Source organism: Erinaceus europaeus, chromosome 8 (assembly GCF_950295315.1).
Source record: "Erinaceus europaeus chromosome 8, mEriEur2.1, whole genome shotgun sequence".
Lineage (NCBI taxonomy): Eukaryota > Metazoa > Chordata > Mammalia > Eulipotyphla > Erinaceidae > Erinaceus > Erinaceus europaeus.
The window spans coordinates 119,746,505-119,764,741 of NC_080169.1; the positions used below are offsets into that span (position 1 = coordinate 119,746,505).

The 18,237-nt window shown below is 40.5% G+C and overlaps 1 protein-coding gene and 1 long non-coding RNA gene across 3 annotated transcripts in view; one reads left to right on the forward strand and one right to left on the reverse strand.

Annotated features, from left to right (window-relative positions):
• Nucleotides 1-18,237, forward strand: part of CNTNAP2 (contactin associated protein 2) — a 2,382,269-nt gene that overhangs the window by 1,232,756 nt on the left and 1,131,276 nt on the right. The gene's annotated exons all lie outside the window — the stretch shown is intronic.
• LOC107522810 (uncharacterized) overlaps nt 1-18,237 on the reverse strand; it is a 31,075-nt gene that overhangs the window by 5,675 nt on the left and 7,163 nt on the right. The window contains exons 2-3 of one of the 2 annotated variants that reach the window (XR_009551253.1): nt 14,268-14,362; nt 2,650-2,882 (exon numbers count right to left, since the gene is read on the reverse strand). This is a non-coding gene — a long non-coding RNA (uncharacterized LOC107522810). Of the gene's footprint in view, nt 1-2,649; nt 2,883-14,267; nt 14,363-18,237 lie in introns of those variants that run through there. The other variant, XR_009551252.1, reaches the window with a different exon arrangement.

Here is an 18,237-nt window from a genome sequence, read left to right on the forward strand (position 1 = left end):
GGAACCTTCTATTAGAGATCATCTCTCAGTGTTGGTCTTAAGCTATTTGTGCATTATTTGCACATATTTTTACACATGAATCCATTGCTCTCAGATGTTATGCACAGAATATACTCCTAACCCCTTCATCCTCTACAAGTCCAAGAGGTAAAGCAGGGCATTGAATAAACAAGAGGTGTTCTAAGAAGGAAATCAAGTCACGTCCTGGAGCTGGCCCTGACATGCACCCTCAGTACTGCTGACCTGCGTCGATTTAGCAGGGAGGATGCAGAGAAGATGTCTTGCTTGCCTTGAAGTGACTTTGTGGACCATTCTTGGGAGAGGATACAAGGGAGTGGGATGGTGAGTTCTTAGTCTCTGTGTTCCTCATATTTCTGGGCATATAAAAGCAGAAAAATCCCTTGTAGTCAAGACTAATAGGAAACCCTCTCTATCAGCTTGCCATCACCCTAATTATTATCCTGCAAACCTCTATCACACCTCCCCCGCCTCATTTCACAGTCTGTCAGAACGTGCAGTACCCTGATAGGTCAACTGTATTCTGGTGTTCAGACAGCAAATGGAGTGGAAGGGGAGTTCTGTGTGCTCTGGTCCAGATGGAGAGGGGGAAACAAGTGGAATGCATGAAGCATTCCACTGACAGCCCAGAATCACTTGGATGGTCAGATCTCAGAGGAAGCTCTTCCTCGCAGGGTAGTGATTCCATTTAATGGGGACCTTTCTGAAGTCCCTTGTCTGAAAGGCTAGAAAGTCGACCTACCCTGGATCAACTTCAACTCATAACTGAGTTATTATTATTATTAAAGGTCTTTACCGTGCAACTCAGAAATAAGGATTTCTCAACATAAAAGACTTAATTAAATGTGGTGCCTTTAATAACCCACTGAGTCTATGCTAAACTTCATTATTTTGGTTTCTTACTCATTATTGTAGTTTCTATTCATTATTGTTGCTGTCGGTCCGCAACAACGACACGGACACCAGCATCTTCTTCCTCAATTTCCTTTATTTCCTTCTTATGGCCACCTTAAGTACCTTTCACTGTTACATAGTCAGCCAATGGGCATTAAGCAAGCATACAGCATTCATAGATCATGCAGCCTTCTACCAATCATAAAACAGTTCACGTGTACAGCACACAGTCTGTGAAGTTGGATCATCCAACTTCCGCAAAGTTGTTTACCACTTTACTGGTTTAGCCACCCACCACGTGGCCGGTGCCATCTTAGGGGCGTGATGTGCAGTGTCATTATGGCTCCCAACAATTATTATTATATTCTCATTATGTTATATTCTTTTTTACATTTTTTAAATATTTATTTATTTTCCCTTTTGTTGCCCTTGTTGTTTTATTGTTGTAGTTATTATTGTTGTCATTGACGCCATTGTAGTGGGATAGGACAGAGAGAAATGGAGAGAGGAGGGGAAGACAGAGGGTGAGAGAAAGACACCTGCAGACCTGCTTCACTGCCTGTGAAGTGACTCTCCTTCAGGAGGGGAGCCGGGGGCTTGAACCAGGATCCATATGCAGGTCCTTGTGCTTTGCGCCACTTGCACTTAACCTGCTGCGCTACCACCCGACTCCCCATTATATTCTTAATATATTGTATGATATTATGACTTTTTAATTTGCCACCAGCGATATTGCTAGGTCTTGAAGCTTATGTTCCTTTCTATTTTCTCCATTTATTTTAATATTAGAAAGGATAGAGAATTTAAGAGAGGAAGAGCATATAGAGAGGGAGAAATAAGAAGAAACACCTGCACACCTGCTTCACTGATTGTGAAGTCTCCCCCTGCAGGTAGGGAGCCAGAGCTTAAAGCTGAGTTCTTGCACATGCTAATATTCTCTCTCTCTCTCTCTCTCTCTCTCTCTCTCTCTCTCTCTTTCTCTAGTTTATTTATTATTGGATAGAGACACTTAGGAATTGAGAGAGTGGGGGCAGACTATTTCAGCATTGCTTCGCCTCTTGTGAAGTTTACTCCTTTCAGGTGGGGACCAGGGGCTTGAATCTAGGTTCTTGTGCACTGTAATGTGTGTACTTAACCTGGTGTGCCACCACTTGGCCCCTTGTGTGTTCTTAATCACTTGTGCCACATCCAGGCTCCATATTATTGTAGTTTTAATACATGCATTCCTTTCCAGTTTGTCTATGTTTGAGAGAAAATTGCACAACCTCTCCCCTTTTTGGATAACTAGTTCTCTGGAAACCATGAACCACAGAGTGAACTTGTTGATGTAACTGAGGGCCTGAGAAGTCAGGGAGAAAAATCCAGTAGGATGTATGGGCTCAGAGTAACTCTCAAGTCCTCCAGAATGGAGACCTGAATTACTGTTCTGTGAATGGAGGACACATGAAGAAAGAGAAGAATAAACTCAGAACAGAAGTATCCTTTGTGGCTGGTTTGAAACTGGAGGAAGGTAGCCAGGAGCCTAGACCTGTGGTTGACTTACATAAACAGGAAGAGTCTTCTTGGAGCTTCGACTGATAAAGAAAAGTATTGGAACCAAGTTATAGCACACCTAGTTGAGTGCACATGTTACTATGTGCAATGACCAGGGTTCAAACCCCCAGTTGCAGGGGTAAAGGCTTCATGAGTGATGGAGCAGTGCTCAGGTCTCTCTCTCTCTCCTCCTTTCCCTCTCACTTTCTATCTGTATCCAATTAATCAATCAATAAAATAGGTTTAAAAGGAGACAAAGACATGCTTTTCATCCAATAGGACTATTTCAAGGAGCTTCAGACTTAAAGATAATGTCTAGACAATTATACTAGTGTCTCTTGGTCAGCTGGTAGCAGAGTTCATGGTTGTGTTCTGTGGCATTCACTCAGGGATGGTTGCCCTAGTTTTGTCATTTATGCAGAATCCAACCTGTGTCTCTGGAGTAGAAACGAGAAGACAGTTGTAGTAAGTAAATAATTCAAAATGATGGTGCAGGTGAGATGGCTCACCTGAGAGTGTGTTGGCTGGGCTATGCCTGCAATTCAGTTTTGAACACCCAGCTTATCATATGGGAGCACTACAGCTCTAGAGCAAGCTTCCATGTCAACATTGGTCCTATTATCTCTGTCTCTGTCTATCCAAGTATCTCTCTACACAAATATGAGACACTGGAGATGCTGTGAAACACAAGACACAAAGGCAGAGTTCAGGCAAGCTGTTGGGACAATTAGATATGTGGGGATATGGCAGGTTGAGTAGGGCTGATACCCCAGTCATGTCTCTGAGACTGGTAGGAGTTCACCCAGAAAAGCCTCCCTGCCCCTCCTCTCTCTCCTCAGATGGCCTTGTTGCCAGCATTCTGCACCTGGCCTGAGGGCAGGAGCTGTTTACTGTAACTGATGCACAGATTATAGTTGAATTTGCATTTCCTGCAGGCAAAAGGGTGTTGCCACAAATAGCTTAATAATTGAGATTTATTTTATTTATTTATTTATTTATTTATTTTAATTTTTTTTATTTAAGAAAGGATTAATTAACAAAACCATAGGATAGGAGGAGTACAACTCCACACAATTCCCACCGCCCAATCTTCATATCCCACCCCCTCCCCAGTAGCTTTCCCATTCTCTATCCCTCTGGGAGCATGGACCCTGGGTCATTGTGGGTTGCAGAAGGTGGAAGGTCTGGCTTCTGTAATTGCTTCCCCGCTGAACATGGGCATTGACTGGTCAGTCCATACTCCCAGTCTGCCTCTCTCTTTCCCTAGTAGGGTGGGTCTCTGGGGAAGCTGAGCTCCAGGACACATTGGTGGGGTCTTCAATCCAGGGAAGTCTGGCCGGCATCCTGATGGCATCTGGAACCTGGTGGCTGAAAAGAGAGTTAACATACAAAGCCAAACAAATTGTTGAGCAATCATGGACCCAAAGCTTGGAATAGTGGAGAGGAAGTGTTAGGGAGGGTACTCACTGCAAACTCTAGTATACTTCTGCTTTCTTACTTTGGTGCCATACTCCAAACTCAGTCAATTTCTGCTTTGCGTTTCTACTTCTTTTTTTTTTTTACATGCATAACATTCCCCAGATTCCCATTTAACAATACAACCCCCACTATTTCATTCATAATAATTGAGATTTCATAAGCCTTTGCCCCAGCTCCTTCCTGATAAGACCACAACTTCCCTGTCCCCAGCTTGTTCCCACTTCACTATATAGACCTTTAGATTGGTCTGACTATACTTCCTTTTTCTGCCTGCTTGTGTGAGTATAAGAATACCTTCCTGTAACCCAATAAACACACTATCCACTGCCATAGTGTCCAGAGGAGTCTCTCTGCATGCTCACCCCCACTGCAACCTGTTCTCCTCCTCCCCTACGACACCTCTCTGGTGGCCAATAGACTGGTGGTCGTGAGGTGATCAATACAGACCGACCAGAGCTTACCCCGCTCACGCATAGATAGATTTAATTTTCACTCTAAACACTTACTGTTATTACTATGAGACATTATCACCATAGGATCTGGAAAATCCAAAGCCAGAGGCCGAGTCTGAGGGATATAAGGGTTCCTGGTATCCAGGAGATGTATGTTTGTGTGGATTTATGTGTGCATGTATGTATATATGTGCACATTTTTCATTATCTTTATTGGATAGAGACAGCCAGAAATCCAGAGGGAAGGGGGAGGGAGAGAGGAAGAGAAACAGACACCTGCAGACATGCTTCACTACTTACAAAGCTTTCCCCCTGCAGGTGGGGACCGGGGGCTCAAACCTGGGTCTTTCTTCACTGTAACATGTGTTCAGCCAGATGCATCACCGCTTGGCCCTTCATCTGTGCACATTTATGTATGACTTTATTTGGAGGAGCCAGGGCCTCAAGCCTGTGCTATTTCCTCACTCCCAGACAGACTTTCATCCAGCTAGAGAAACAGAGATTTCACAAAAGCAGAGTTTCTCCCAGTGTTGTAATGTCTCCCATATAGGGTTCTAACCTGGGTGGCTGGCTGCACGGTAAGGCAGACGCCCTACCTCATGCATCTCTCTGACTCAGGAGTGTTAGTTTGTCAGGATCTCACCTGCCACTTTGCAAGAGCAGAGGGACTTGAGTGGTAGTGCCCATGTGAAGATGAAGGCCTGTCACTCACATTTGACCTGAGTGAGAGACTTCACCCACAACCAGGCTATATTAAGTGCCCATCTTATGCCACTCCCCAATCTCCTTGTGTGGCTATTCTCAATACAGTTGTCACTTCTTTCTTTCTTTCTTTCTTTCTTTCTTTCTTTCTTTCTTTCTTTCTTTCTTTCTTTCTGTCTTTCTTTCTTTCTTTCTTTCTTTCTTATTTCTTATTAGATGGAGATGGAGAGGAATTGAAAACAGAGGGAGAGATAGAGAGGGAAAGTGACAGAGAGACACCTGCACCACTTGTGAAGCTTTCCCCCTACAAGTGGGGACCAGGGGCTTGAACCTGGACCCTTGAACACTATAATGTGTGTGCTTAGCCAGTTGCACCACTGCCTGGCCCTTTATTTGTCAATTCTTATAGTAATTATATCATGAATAGTTTATTAGGCCTGTTATACTCTTTCCTTCACTTCATAGCAGTTCAGAGAACTGACGCTTTCTGACTAATACAGACTACTGAAGATTTCCACTAAACTGATCCTTCAGTCCACCCCTCAAAATGAGAATACATCTCTACTGAGAACATTGTATTGTGGCCAGGAAGCCAGTAGCAAAGCAGAGGACTTATGTGTATAAGGTTCCCATTTTGATCCATATATGCTGGAGCTGAACTCTGCATTTTTCTCATAATTACTCTATTCCCAAAGGAGAGATTTTTTTTTCCAGAATCCAAGACATATGATTCTCTGTTACATCCTACTCCCTGCCAGTCTTTCTCCCAGGATCATACATGGTACATATTTGCTCTTGTTATTAGACTTTACTGAACACTGAACACAAAAAAATCCTAGACAAATATCTCAAGCCCCTATTGAAATCACAGTTTTAGTTTAGCTTATCTTAGCTGTATTCTTCATGTCAACTAATTGCTATTATATATAAAGAAAATGTTGAATGAAATATGAATTCCATTAAAAATTGCATTTTATTTTATTGTCTCCAGGATTATCACTGGTGTTCAGTGCCCACACTATGAATCCACTGCTCCTGGAGGCCATTTTTTTCCATTTTGTTTCCCTTGTTGTTACTATTGTTTTAGATGTTCTTGTTGGACAGGACAGAGAGAAATGGAGAGAGGAGGGGAAGACAGAGAGGGGGAGAAAAAGATAGACACCTGCAGACCTGCTTCACTGCCTGTGAAGTGACTCCCCTGCATGTGGGGAGCTATGGGCTAGAACCCTGGTCCCTATGCTGGTCCATGCACTTCATATTATATGCTTTTAACCCACTGCACGCCTGCCCCCCGCATTTCATTTTCATTAGTTAACAAATATCATTAGTTATGTAAGATATGATGTTATATAAATTAATATTTAAATGTGTAATTGGAATGGATTCATGTCTCACTATTTCAGTGTTAATGGTATGAACTATTTTTTGGTGCAGCTTGTTATGTGAATATCAACAGATATTTTGTTATTAATTTTTTTATAAAATAAGAAGTATTAACAGGACCATAGGATAAGAGAGGCTCAATTCCACACAATTCCCACCACCAGAGTTCTGAATCACATTCTCTTCCTTGAAAGGTTTCCTGTTCTTTATCCTTCTGGGAGTATGGACCCAGAGTCAATGTGGTGTGCAGAAGGTGGGAGGCCTGGCTTCTGTAATTGCTTCTCCACTGAACAAAGATATTGAGAGGTGGATCCATACTCCCAGCCTACTGCTGTCTTTCCCTATTAGGGCAGGGCTCTGGAGAGGTAGAGGTTCAGGAAACATGGTGAAGTCCTCTGTCGAAGGAAGTCAGGTTGGCATCATGGTAGCATCTACAACCTGGTGGCTGAAAAGCATTAAAGCTATAAAGGCTTAATAGTCAGGGACCTAAATACAAGCAGATGAGATTTGGGGTCTTTTGGGGTGTCTCCCTCCTTCTCCGTCAGGGAATCCTCCAGGGGAAAGGTAACGGGCTGGTTCTTTCTCGCTCACGACAGGGGTGACACGAAGTAAAAGACACCAGGGGATTCTTAGCGTGAATCTAGAATCTGAGTCCTTAGAGTCCCAGAATCCTAGAGTCCGTTTATTGGCAAAGTGGACATGAGTTAAATAGAAAAGCAATGGAGGTAATTATTGTTGCAATATGACAGAAATTACAGGTTTCTTAACAGCCTGCCCCTAAGGTAGGGGGTTGGTATGACAGGAATTGATGAGATACAAGACAGTTATTTTCCATAACACAAGCAACTTAATTATTCAAAGGTATTTGAGAGAAGCATAGGGGTTAAACCCGTAGGGTGAGACAGAGAGAAGATGGATATCAAAAGGCCATATAGTTTGGAATTTCTCTTGTCTGGGCTCTGAGGTGTGTGATGAAGTGTGTGATAAGGTGTGTTCTTCTGTGATCAGAAGGTGACTTTGAATAAGTGAATCTGCGGCCATGTGGCCTGCAGTTAATGGAGGGAAGTACTGGGGTATCTGAGGAGGAGGCGGAGGTGGAGAGGAAGGTGCAGAGAATGGTGGAGGGAGAGATGGAAACTGCAGAACAGATTCTTCAGATTCTGCCCTTTCTGGAGAAAAAAGCTTAGACTTAGCCAAGTGAGCAACCTGATCCCTTAATTCCTGAATAGCAGTCTCAAGGCTAGCCTCTTTTTTAGTATCTGATCCTTTCAATTCCTTTAAGACTTGCACTGGGGGTGCCAGAGTGGCCCCGCCCTCCAGCGACTTGGCTGAGGGAGAGCTGTCCCTTTTCTCTGGTTCCTTAGCAGATGCCGCGCACTGTTTTAATGCAGCAATGATTGCCAAGAACTGAACATCTAGTTCTCTTAATCCTTCAGCTTCCTCCTTGTGGGCTAAATATGCCACACAGGCCCATGACTCTGGGTCATAGATATGCTCTTTCCTAAACCAGGGGGCTACATGAATCACCACATTCCAAAATCGTAGGGCCTGTTTCTTTGATAGCTTTAACGCTCTGGTAGCTAACAAGTCTCGAAAGCACTTAATTGGAGGTTCCTCCTGGGTTGAATAAAAATTCCCCATGTCAGTTTAGCTCAGAAATTAGGTGAGGGTCTAGAGCAAATGTTATAAAATTTGGATAGGAGGAAAGATTAGGTCAGACCCGTTAAGATTCAACGGGGGAAGAATACTCAGTTTCTCAGAGCCTGGCCAGGGTTCTGTTCCACTGAGGTTCTCCCTCTGTATCCTCTCCACGAGCTTCCCTGGAGTGTGAAAAGATAGGGAGAAGGAGAGAAAGATCACAGGGGCTCAAATGAGAGCCTTGGGGTTACCTTTCCGATGTGCTTCGCTATATCTTCTTGATTTCCTGAAGCCACGGTCCTGATCCTCTACGGTTGGGCCAGCATTTTTTTCAACCGGGTGCTTGGGGTCGGGAAATTCTGCCCCACGCTATGGGCGCCAGATTTCGGGGTGTCTCCCTCCTTCTCCGGCAGGGTGTCCTCCAGGGGAAAGGTAACGGGCTGGTTCTTTCTCGCTCACGACAGGGGTGACACGAAGTAAAAGACACCAGGGGACTCTTAGCCTGAATCTAGAATCTGAGTCCTTAGAGTCCCAGAATCCTAGAGTCCGTTTATTGGCAAAGAAATTACCCACTCCCCTCCCAGGTTACCTACAGGATGGTTATTGTGCATTCTAAATTTTCTTCTATTATTTTTTTGTAGAGGATAGCAGAGGAGAACCCACTCCTTAGAGGTTCATTAGGTCATAACAATGACTTTTAGATTAAGTCCAGTAGGGTAAGAGCTAACGTGAATGGCAGAACATACTCTACTCACAACAATACATGTATCAGAGTACCAATGACATGTGCGTAATCACTGTAAATATAGAGGGTTGTTTGAAAAGTCCTGACCTATTTTTCTATACAAAAATGGATTGTGACTTTTTTTGCCAGCCTAATATTAATGGTGACAATTTCAGCAGTTTATTTATTTATTCATGTATTCATGTATTCATTTATTTGGATACAAATTAACCCTCAAAAAGTGTTTTTGAACTATTGATTTCACTAATTTACTCTTATTTCCATCAACTACTTGAAAAGCATTAGAACAAGAACAAAACTTTTGTGACTTTAACACTATACAAATTGCATTTGAATCAGGTTAGAGATTCTTTGAGATGAGTAACTTTTTCTTTGGGGAAAATATTAATAAAATATATTTCCTTATGTTATAATGGCACCATTCTATTGTGAGATAGGTGCTAAAATATTAAAATAAGAATCAAAACTACTATTAATTTAAGTTTGTTATTAAGTAATTAGAAGATTGGCCTTTCAAATTTTAAGTCTCATTATAGAAAAATGTATAAGTTAAGGTAATTTATAGAATGCTTGTTTCCTTAGTAGAAGTAAATTAAATGGAATGAGGAGCCATATGCCATGTAGAAAGATAAATACATGGTAAATACTAAAATGTGCTTCCCATTGCCTGACTTCAAAGAAATATTTGACTTGATTTATTAAGACAAGATTTTGTCCACACTTGAATGACAGCTGTAGCTTAACATTATTTAAATTATTCTAAAATTTCTCTGTGTGTCCTTGATGACCCACATGTTTTAGCCTTTTCCTTTCATCTTTGTGTTGAAGAAGAGAAAAATGCAGCAGCTCAAAGATCATTTTTATTGAATCTAAGCATAAGACTGAGCTATAGACAACTTCATTCATACCTTCTATAGAATATTGAATAATTTTATTGATTCAATCAAATGTTCAAACAAATTCAGTGTAGTGAGGATATATACATGTATTTATAGATTATTGGTTGTTTAAAACAGTATTCAGAGGACTGGGTAGTGGCATAACCAGTAAAGCATATACATTACATGTGCAGGGACCCAGATTCAAGCCAGCAAATTCCAGTTCCCACCTGTAGGAGAAAGTTTCAGTAATGGTGAAGCAGTGATACCAACCGGTGTCTATCTTTCTCCCACTAGATTACCCCTTTCCTTCTCTCCAATAGAGAGAGCTCTCTATCTCTATTAAAACAAACAAACAGACAGATGACAGCTAGAAGTGGTGGATTCAGTGTCAGGCACTGAGTCCCAGTGATAACCTTGATGACAATAAAAAAAAAGTAAAAATAAATAAAAGTAAAACATCAAACACCTAAACTAGAGAGTCAAGAAGGAAAGAACCAAGTCTGAGTTTCCCCCCTTATGCTCACCTCGGTTGAGAGATCCTTGTGCCGGGCCTTGCACTTTGTGGCATGTGTACTTAACCCGCTGTAAAAAAAATATTTTCTATAAACAGTAGCATTGTTACATTATGGAGTAACCAGCCTCCTCATATGTGTCTTTTTGACAACTCTCCTGGATGTAAGACATTGAGTTAGCCCTGTTGTCTTCTGGGTTTTTGGCTGAAATTCATATACAGGAGAGACTAGGGGACACTTTAATAGCTGATTAATGGGGTGTAATGATGTAATACATATTTTAAATGATTCATTGATTGATTTTTCTTGGGTAGAAACAATAACTTGGGTCCACCTGCATATCAGAGGTCAGGCTCAGGAAAAAAAAAAAACTAGTATAGTCATGGGCCCTTTGTAATATAACTAAAATAGGCCTACTAGCTATCTTCGAAATGGAGACCTCAAATCCTCATCTGCAACATTCCAGCCTTTAGGTTCATGATTACTCAACAATTTGTTTGGCTTTATATGTTCGCTCTTTTTTCAGCCACCAGGTTCCAGATGTTACTATGATGCCAACCTACCGGACTCCCTGGGCAGATGAGCCCACCAATGGGTCTTGGAGCCCCACTTCCCCAGAGCCCCACCCCACTAGGGAAAGAGAGAGACAGACTGGGAGTATGGATTAACTTCTCAACACCCATGTTCAGTGGAGAAGCAATTTCAGAAGCCAGATCTTCCACCTTCTGCACCCCATAATGACCCTGGGTTTATACTCCTAGAGGGATAAAAAAATAGGAAATTCATTATTGTTGTTGATGTCATCGCTGTTGGATAGGAGGGAGAGAAATGGAGAGAGGAGGGGAAGACAGAGGGGGAGAGAAAGACCAACATCAACAACAATAATAACTACAACAACAATAGAAACAACAAGGGCAAAAAAAAGTAAATAAATAAATATTTTTTTAAAAATAGGAAAATTGGGAGTTGGGCGGTAGCACAGCAGGTTAAGCACATGTGGCACAAAGCGCAAGAACCAGTTAGGATCCTGCCCCAGGCTCCTCACCTGCAGGGGAGTCTCTTCACAGGTGGTGAAGCAAGTCTGTAGGTGTCTCTCTGTCTCTCTTCCTCTCTACCTCTCCCATCTCTCTCAATTTCTCTCTGTTACTATCCAATAACAAATAAATTAAAAAATAAAAAATAAAAAAAATTAAAAATGAACAAAAAAATAGGAACGCTATCAGGGGAGGGGATGGGATACAGAGTTCTGGTGGTAAGAATTGTGTGGAGCTGTACCCTTCTTATCCTATGGTTTTGTCAGTGTCTCCTTTTTATAAATAAAAATTAAAAAAAAAGAAACTGAGATAGGGAATATAGAGATGGAGAAAGAAAGACACCTGTATCACTATTTGACCTCCTCTAAGACTTCCTCCTTGCAGGTGAGGACCAGGGGCTTGAACATTTGCACTAGAGTATTATGACATGTGCAGTCAACCGTTCATTCTTGTATATTTTGTTTTTAAAGATTTTTGAGAACATATTGTCTGGGCCAGTGAAATAATTCACTTAGTCTGCTGCTTTGCGTAGACATGACCTCAGCCGATAACTGTTTATCTTATGGGAATAAACTTTTGATAACTATACTCAGACTTTATGGACCTAGCAAAGAAAGGAAGTGGCCAGACCCCCAGGAGGCTCCAGCCCTGAGAAAGAATCAGAATCTGCTTAGAAATCAGAGGCAAATGGGGGGGGGGGGGTACCTTTAGCCAAAGAATGAGATTTAGAAAGATCAAGTGCTAAGACTCCAGAGGATGGATTTGAAGTCTGGGAGGAATATGCTTCAAAAACACCTTGAACATTGACATTTCCAGAAGGGTCTGGATTCTCATTGCAAAGGACGGAGTTAATGTTCTCCAAGAATTGACCAAGCAGTGGTTGAAGTGATTCAGCTTTTTTTGTTACTTTTTTTTTTTTTCCACTAAGATTGTTTAAACTCTTCCTTTTGAATTCTTTGAAAATATTAGAGAGCCTTTATTCTGTTAAGAAATAGCTGGGGGGGGGGGACCTACTTCAGAAACTGAAGAATACAATACTTTATACTTAGATTTTGAATTATATTTATTTATTTATTTATAGAATAAAGATAGCCAGAAATCGAGAGAGAAGGGAGTGATAGAGAGGGAGAGAGACAGAGAGATACCTGCAACTCTGCTTTACCACGTGAAAAGCTTAATTTCTGTAGGTGGGGACTGGAGGTTCAAACCTGGGCCCCTGGATTTTGTGCCACCACCCAGCCCCTATGCTTAACTGTTTTTTTGTTTGTTGTTGTTTGTTTGTTTGTTTTGTTTTTTACCAGAGCACTGTTCAGCTCTGGTTTATGGTGGTGTGGGAGATTGATCCTGGGACTCTGAAGCATCAGGCATGAGAGTCTGTTTGCATAACCATTATGCTGTCTACCCTCCACTGCTTAACTATTTTTAGCAGCACTATCATATCTTTGAAAACATTGTTGAAGTTAATAATGACTACTTATAAAGACAAATGGAGTAATTTTTAAAGCCTATTCATAAACTTTCTCTTATAATCTACTTTACATTTAATATATGCTTTAAAAAATCTGTTCATTAAATAGAACATATAAAATACCCTAACACCACCTGAGGAGAAATTATATGTGCATCAAACCAATGTAGCTATATATATTAATAATTGTTTATTAATATACTTTGTACTAGCACAAAGGACTTTGGGGAAGGATGGCAGGGACAATTTGAGGTCTTGATCAATAATGGTGGAGCTAGATCAATAATGGTGGAGGTAGATCAATAATGGTGAAGCTAGATCTAAGTTGGAGGTGAGAGTGTTTTGCAGACTTTTGTCATGGGGAGAAGGGAAATTATAGCCATTTACAGAACAGTTCATAACTGTTCTGTAAATCATTAGCTACTAGTCCCCCCAATAAAGATGAAGAAAAAGAAAAGGAAAGAAAAGAAAAGAAAAATGGCATATCAGAGCTTGGGGATTTCATTCCTGCAGTAGTTTTGTTTCATAAACAAATCCTAAGCTCATATTCTGGAAGCCGACTCCGAAGCCACCAGAACACTACACTACATGTATTTCTTTTACAATCTCCAACAATAATTGGATATATTTCTTCATCAAGGGAAATATATATATATATATATATTTTTTTTTTTTTTGCAAGAAAAAAGCACAAGGTATGAGATGTAACTTGATGGAACATCTGTCTTGCTGTGCATATGACATAGGTTCAAGTCACGGCCCCACAGGAATGACAAAGCACTGGGGGTGTTGTCCTGTCTCTCCCTTTATCTCCATCTTTCTCTCTTGTTCTGTATATGAATGAAAAAGCCAACTGAGGATTGAATGGTTAAGTCACACACAGGAGACCTGGGCTCTGTGAGAGAGAGAGAGAAAGAGAGAGAGAGAGAGGGAATGAGAGAATGAATTATCCATTATGAAATAGTTGCAAAGTGAACTGAAAAAGCAAATAGGTAGTTCTCAGTGACCAAGACAGAACCAGAATTTCACCAAAAAGACTAGTCATTTGGAATAATGCATTTTGTCTAATTAACCAAGGTTTTACCATCTTGCCCTAAGATGAGGTCAAATACAAGGTTTCTTCAGAGGAGAAGGACCATCAATCTTTATAATTAACAGTGTTAAAATGTCATTGTGTAAAGCCTCAAGAAAATAGATTCAGCTCAAAGGTAGACATTAAAACAGGCAAGACTTCCACTTTCAGGTAATACATAATGAAAGTGAAAATACTATACTATGTTTGAGACTCATTTAGTAATTATTCAAACACATAAGAATCTCCTGCTGGTTGTTAAATGGATTAGTTCTTATGTTATGTGCTTTCTCTTCAATTAGAGCCATTTCTAAATTTTGATTGAACCAAGGTTTCTTTTGAAGATTGAGTTGTTTTGTTTTCTTTTTCTTTTTGCTTCACTGAGTAAATTGAATTTTTCAGAGTGGGGATGAACGCTGAAATGGGAGAGAAATGAGCTTTGTCTGAGGCAATTACCTGGTACTCTTCCTTGAGGGAGTGGAGAGAGCTCTGATGTGGATGAAACCTGGTGACTATTGAGGAATTAGAAGATTAGTCCCTGGTTCTCTTTCCTTAAAAATAAAAAAAAAAAGGCATTGCTCCATCATCTCAGAAAATGCAGACTTAGTTACAGATAGCTTAATTTTATATAGATATATATTTCTTTATTGAGAGATTAATGGTTTACAGTTGACAATAAAATACAATAGTTTGTACATGTATAACATTTCCACATACATATATATACAACCCCCACTAGGTCCTCCTCTGACATCATGTTTCAGGACCTGACCCTTCTCATTGACCCCAGAACCCTTTACTTTGGTGAAATACAGCAACTCCAGCCCAAGTTCTACTTAGTGTTGACCATTCTTCATCTTTATTTTTAAGACATGGCTTTATGAGGACTTCTTCTGGTTCACTCAGAAGAACATGCTAGAACACAGGATAGGCTCCAGAAAGAATGGTGGATGGGTCATAGTTCTATGGAGCAGTCATTAGTGTCTCTCTCTCTCTCTCTCTCTGTTTATAGTGGGTTACAAGATTGGAGGATTATAGGGTATAGTTCCATGCCACACCTACCACCAAAATTCTTTGTCCCTTCCTGACCACTTCCCAAAGACAACCACTATAGTTTGCATGAGTGTTAGAACCGATTTGCTTGTGTGTGTGTGTGTGTGTGTGTGTGTGTGTGTGAGAGAGAGAGAGAGAGAGAGATATGTAAATCGAATCTCTAGATTCCACATATGAGTGAAAGCCTCTGGTAGTGTCTTTCATCTCTTTACTTATTTTATTAAGAATAATCACCCTCAGTTCCATCCATTTTGTCCCAAAGGACATAATATCTTCTTATTGTGGAGTTGGATTCCATGGAGTAGTATGAGTATTATATATCACATACCTTCTCTAGTTAGTCATTCCTCAGAGGGCATGTAGGCTGCTTCCAGCTATTCATCTGGGGGTAAACCACTGTCTAGACTTCTTTCTCACCATTTATACTTCCTTTCTCTCTCTCCCCCACCCAGGGTACACTTTAAAGTAATTTCCTCATGTTATACACCTAGAAGTGATATCCCTGTGTTATAAAATATTCTCTTTTTTAATACTGTATTTTTTATATTTATTTATTTATTTTCACTTTTGTTGCCCTTGTTTCTTTATGGTTGTTGTAGTTATTATTGCTGTTTTTATTGATGTCATCATTGTTGTTGGATAGGACAGAGAGAAATGGAGAGGGGGGAAGAGGGAGGGGGAGAGTAAGATAGACACCCACAGGCCTGTCTCACCACTTGTGAAGCAAACCCCCTGCAGGTGAGGAGCCAGGGGCTTGAACTGGGATCCTTACGCTAGTCCTTGCGCTTTGTGACAAGTGCACTTAACCACTGCACCACTGCCCAACTCCCAAAATATTCCCTTTTATATTTGAATATTTTTATTGACACCAGGGCTATTGTTGGGGCTTGATGGCAGCATGATGAGTCCACTGCTCCATTTTTCTTTATTTCTCTCTCTTTTTTTAACCTTTCTGTTATTTTGCTAGGACAGAAGACAACTGAGAGATGATGCAAAAGTAGAAAGGGAGAGAAAGAAAATCACCCACAACTCTGCTTCATTGCTTGTGAAGCTTTCCCAGACCCTTACCTGTGGTAACATGCACTAAACTGGGTATACCACTATCTGGCACAGATATTTCCATTTTTTATTATTTTTCCACTTTATTGGGAGGATGTAAAGGTCTACAAGATACATATTGATGAAAATTATTAGTGTAGGAATAAACTTTTACCTGCCTTACATGAAAATATTATACCAAGTCAATGACTCATGCTTCATAGTGAGATAATTAGTTATTCCAGTTAAAGTACAGAGCGAGATCTCTGTAGCCATTATTGATGACATCATTCAACATTTTAGGCCAATATAATAATAAAGAGGGAAAAAAACTGTAGTTAGGTGCATGAGGTGGCACAGTAGATAAAGTGTTGGACTCTCAAGCTTGAGGTCCTGAGTTCAATCCCCAGCAGCACATGTACCAGAGTGATGTCTGGTTCTTTCTCTTTCTCCTCCTATCTTTATCATTAATAAATACAATCTTTAAAAAAAGAAAGAAAAACTATAGTTAGTAAACAGTAAATTTTCATTTTTTTAACTTTTAAAGCTATTGTAATTGTTCAATATAAGAAAATACAATCCAAATATTAAATTATTTTCAGAAAAATATATGCTAACAAAGATACATATAGGATCTTGATGAAATTGAAAACAACATATATCACATATAAAGCAATATTAAATAAAGCATACACACAGACAGACACCTACACTCACACACATGTATATATGTGTGTGTGTGTGTGTGTGTGTATAGTTTATTTTTACTTCCAGGTTTATCTTTGTATCTCCATGCCAGCACTATGAATCCACTGGTCCCATTGGACTTTTTTTTCTGTTTTTATTGGACAGGAGAGAGAGAGAGAGAGAGAGAGAGAGGGGAAGATAGACACCTGCAGACCTGCTTCACCGCTTTTGAAGCGACCTCCCTGCAGGTGGGGAACCAGGGACTGGAACCAGGATCCTTGCACAGGTCTTTGCATTTTGCACTATGTGCACTTAATCCGGTGCACCATTGCCCAGCCCACAAGCATATCTATATTAAAAGTATGTTAAATCTAAAATAAATAACTACATTTTAAATGTATGTTAAATCTATATATTGCATCTATTACAAATAGTCTATACTTATAATGTTATATATTACTATGTTATCATAATTTCTTACATTGTGTTTATCATTTTGTTCTGTAGTAATGTAAAGAACTATGTACATGAATTTTATGTACTGTAATTAATCATATTCCTATAGAATTCAAATTAATTTATCTTTCTTCCCTCCCCTCTACCTTTGTTCCTATAGTCCAACATAGGTTTAGCATGAATCTGTTTTCTTCGGTAAACCATATTTTAGCAGGTATAGAAGGTAATTTTGGGGACTGGGTATTGGTGTACCTGGGCAAGCACACATGTTACAATGCACAAGGACTCAGGTTGAAGCCCCTGGTCCCCACCGGCAGGGGGAAAGCTTTGCAAGTGGCGAAACATTGCTGCAGGTGCCTCTATCTCTCTTCAGACCTACTACCCCCTTCCCTCTTGATTTCTGTCTCTATCAAAAGAAAGATAACAAGGAAGAGGGGGGAGGAGAAGGAGAAGGGGGAGGAAAAGGAGGAAGAGGAGAAGTATGATGATGAGAAGTGGAGAAGGAGGAGGAGAGGGAGAGGAAGGGGGGAGGGAAGGGGGAAAGAGAGGGAGAGGGAGAGGAAGGGAGGAAGGGGGGAGGGAAGGGGGAAGAAGAGGGAGAGGGAGAGGGAGAGGGAGAGGGAGAGGGAGAGGGAGAGGGAGAGGGAGAGGGAGAGGGAGAGGGAGAGGGAGAGGGAGAGGGAGAGGGAGAGGGAGAGGGAGAGGGAGAAAGAGAAACAATCTTTGGAATGTTTCAACCTGAGTAAAATCTCTCAGATTCTTTTTTTAATGGATCCACTTACAAACAGTTGTTGCATAGGCTCAGTATTTTATCTGTTCTTGATAAGTGTTTCAGCTACCACAAACTGACTTTTCCTCTGCCTTGGCACATAGGTTCCTAACCTGCTTGCCAGCTTCACCTACCTCCCGCCTTTAGTGCCCTTAGATCTACTGCAATAAACCACCTTATGCATTTGTTTTCTTTGTTTAAGCCCCAACTATGAATGAAGTCACCTTATATTTATTTTGAAGAAAAAAGAATCAGCTTATACCAATTTTCATTGGAACCTATATCTGAATACATAGTAAAAAGAGTAGTGAAGAATTAAACAAAGTGGAAAAATTTAAACTGGGACACAATGGAGCTCATAATATTTATATATACAGATTTTTATAAATATGTGTTGCATTTAAATCAGAACAATTGAAATTC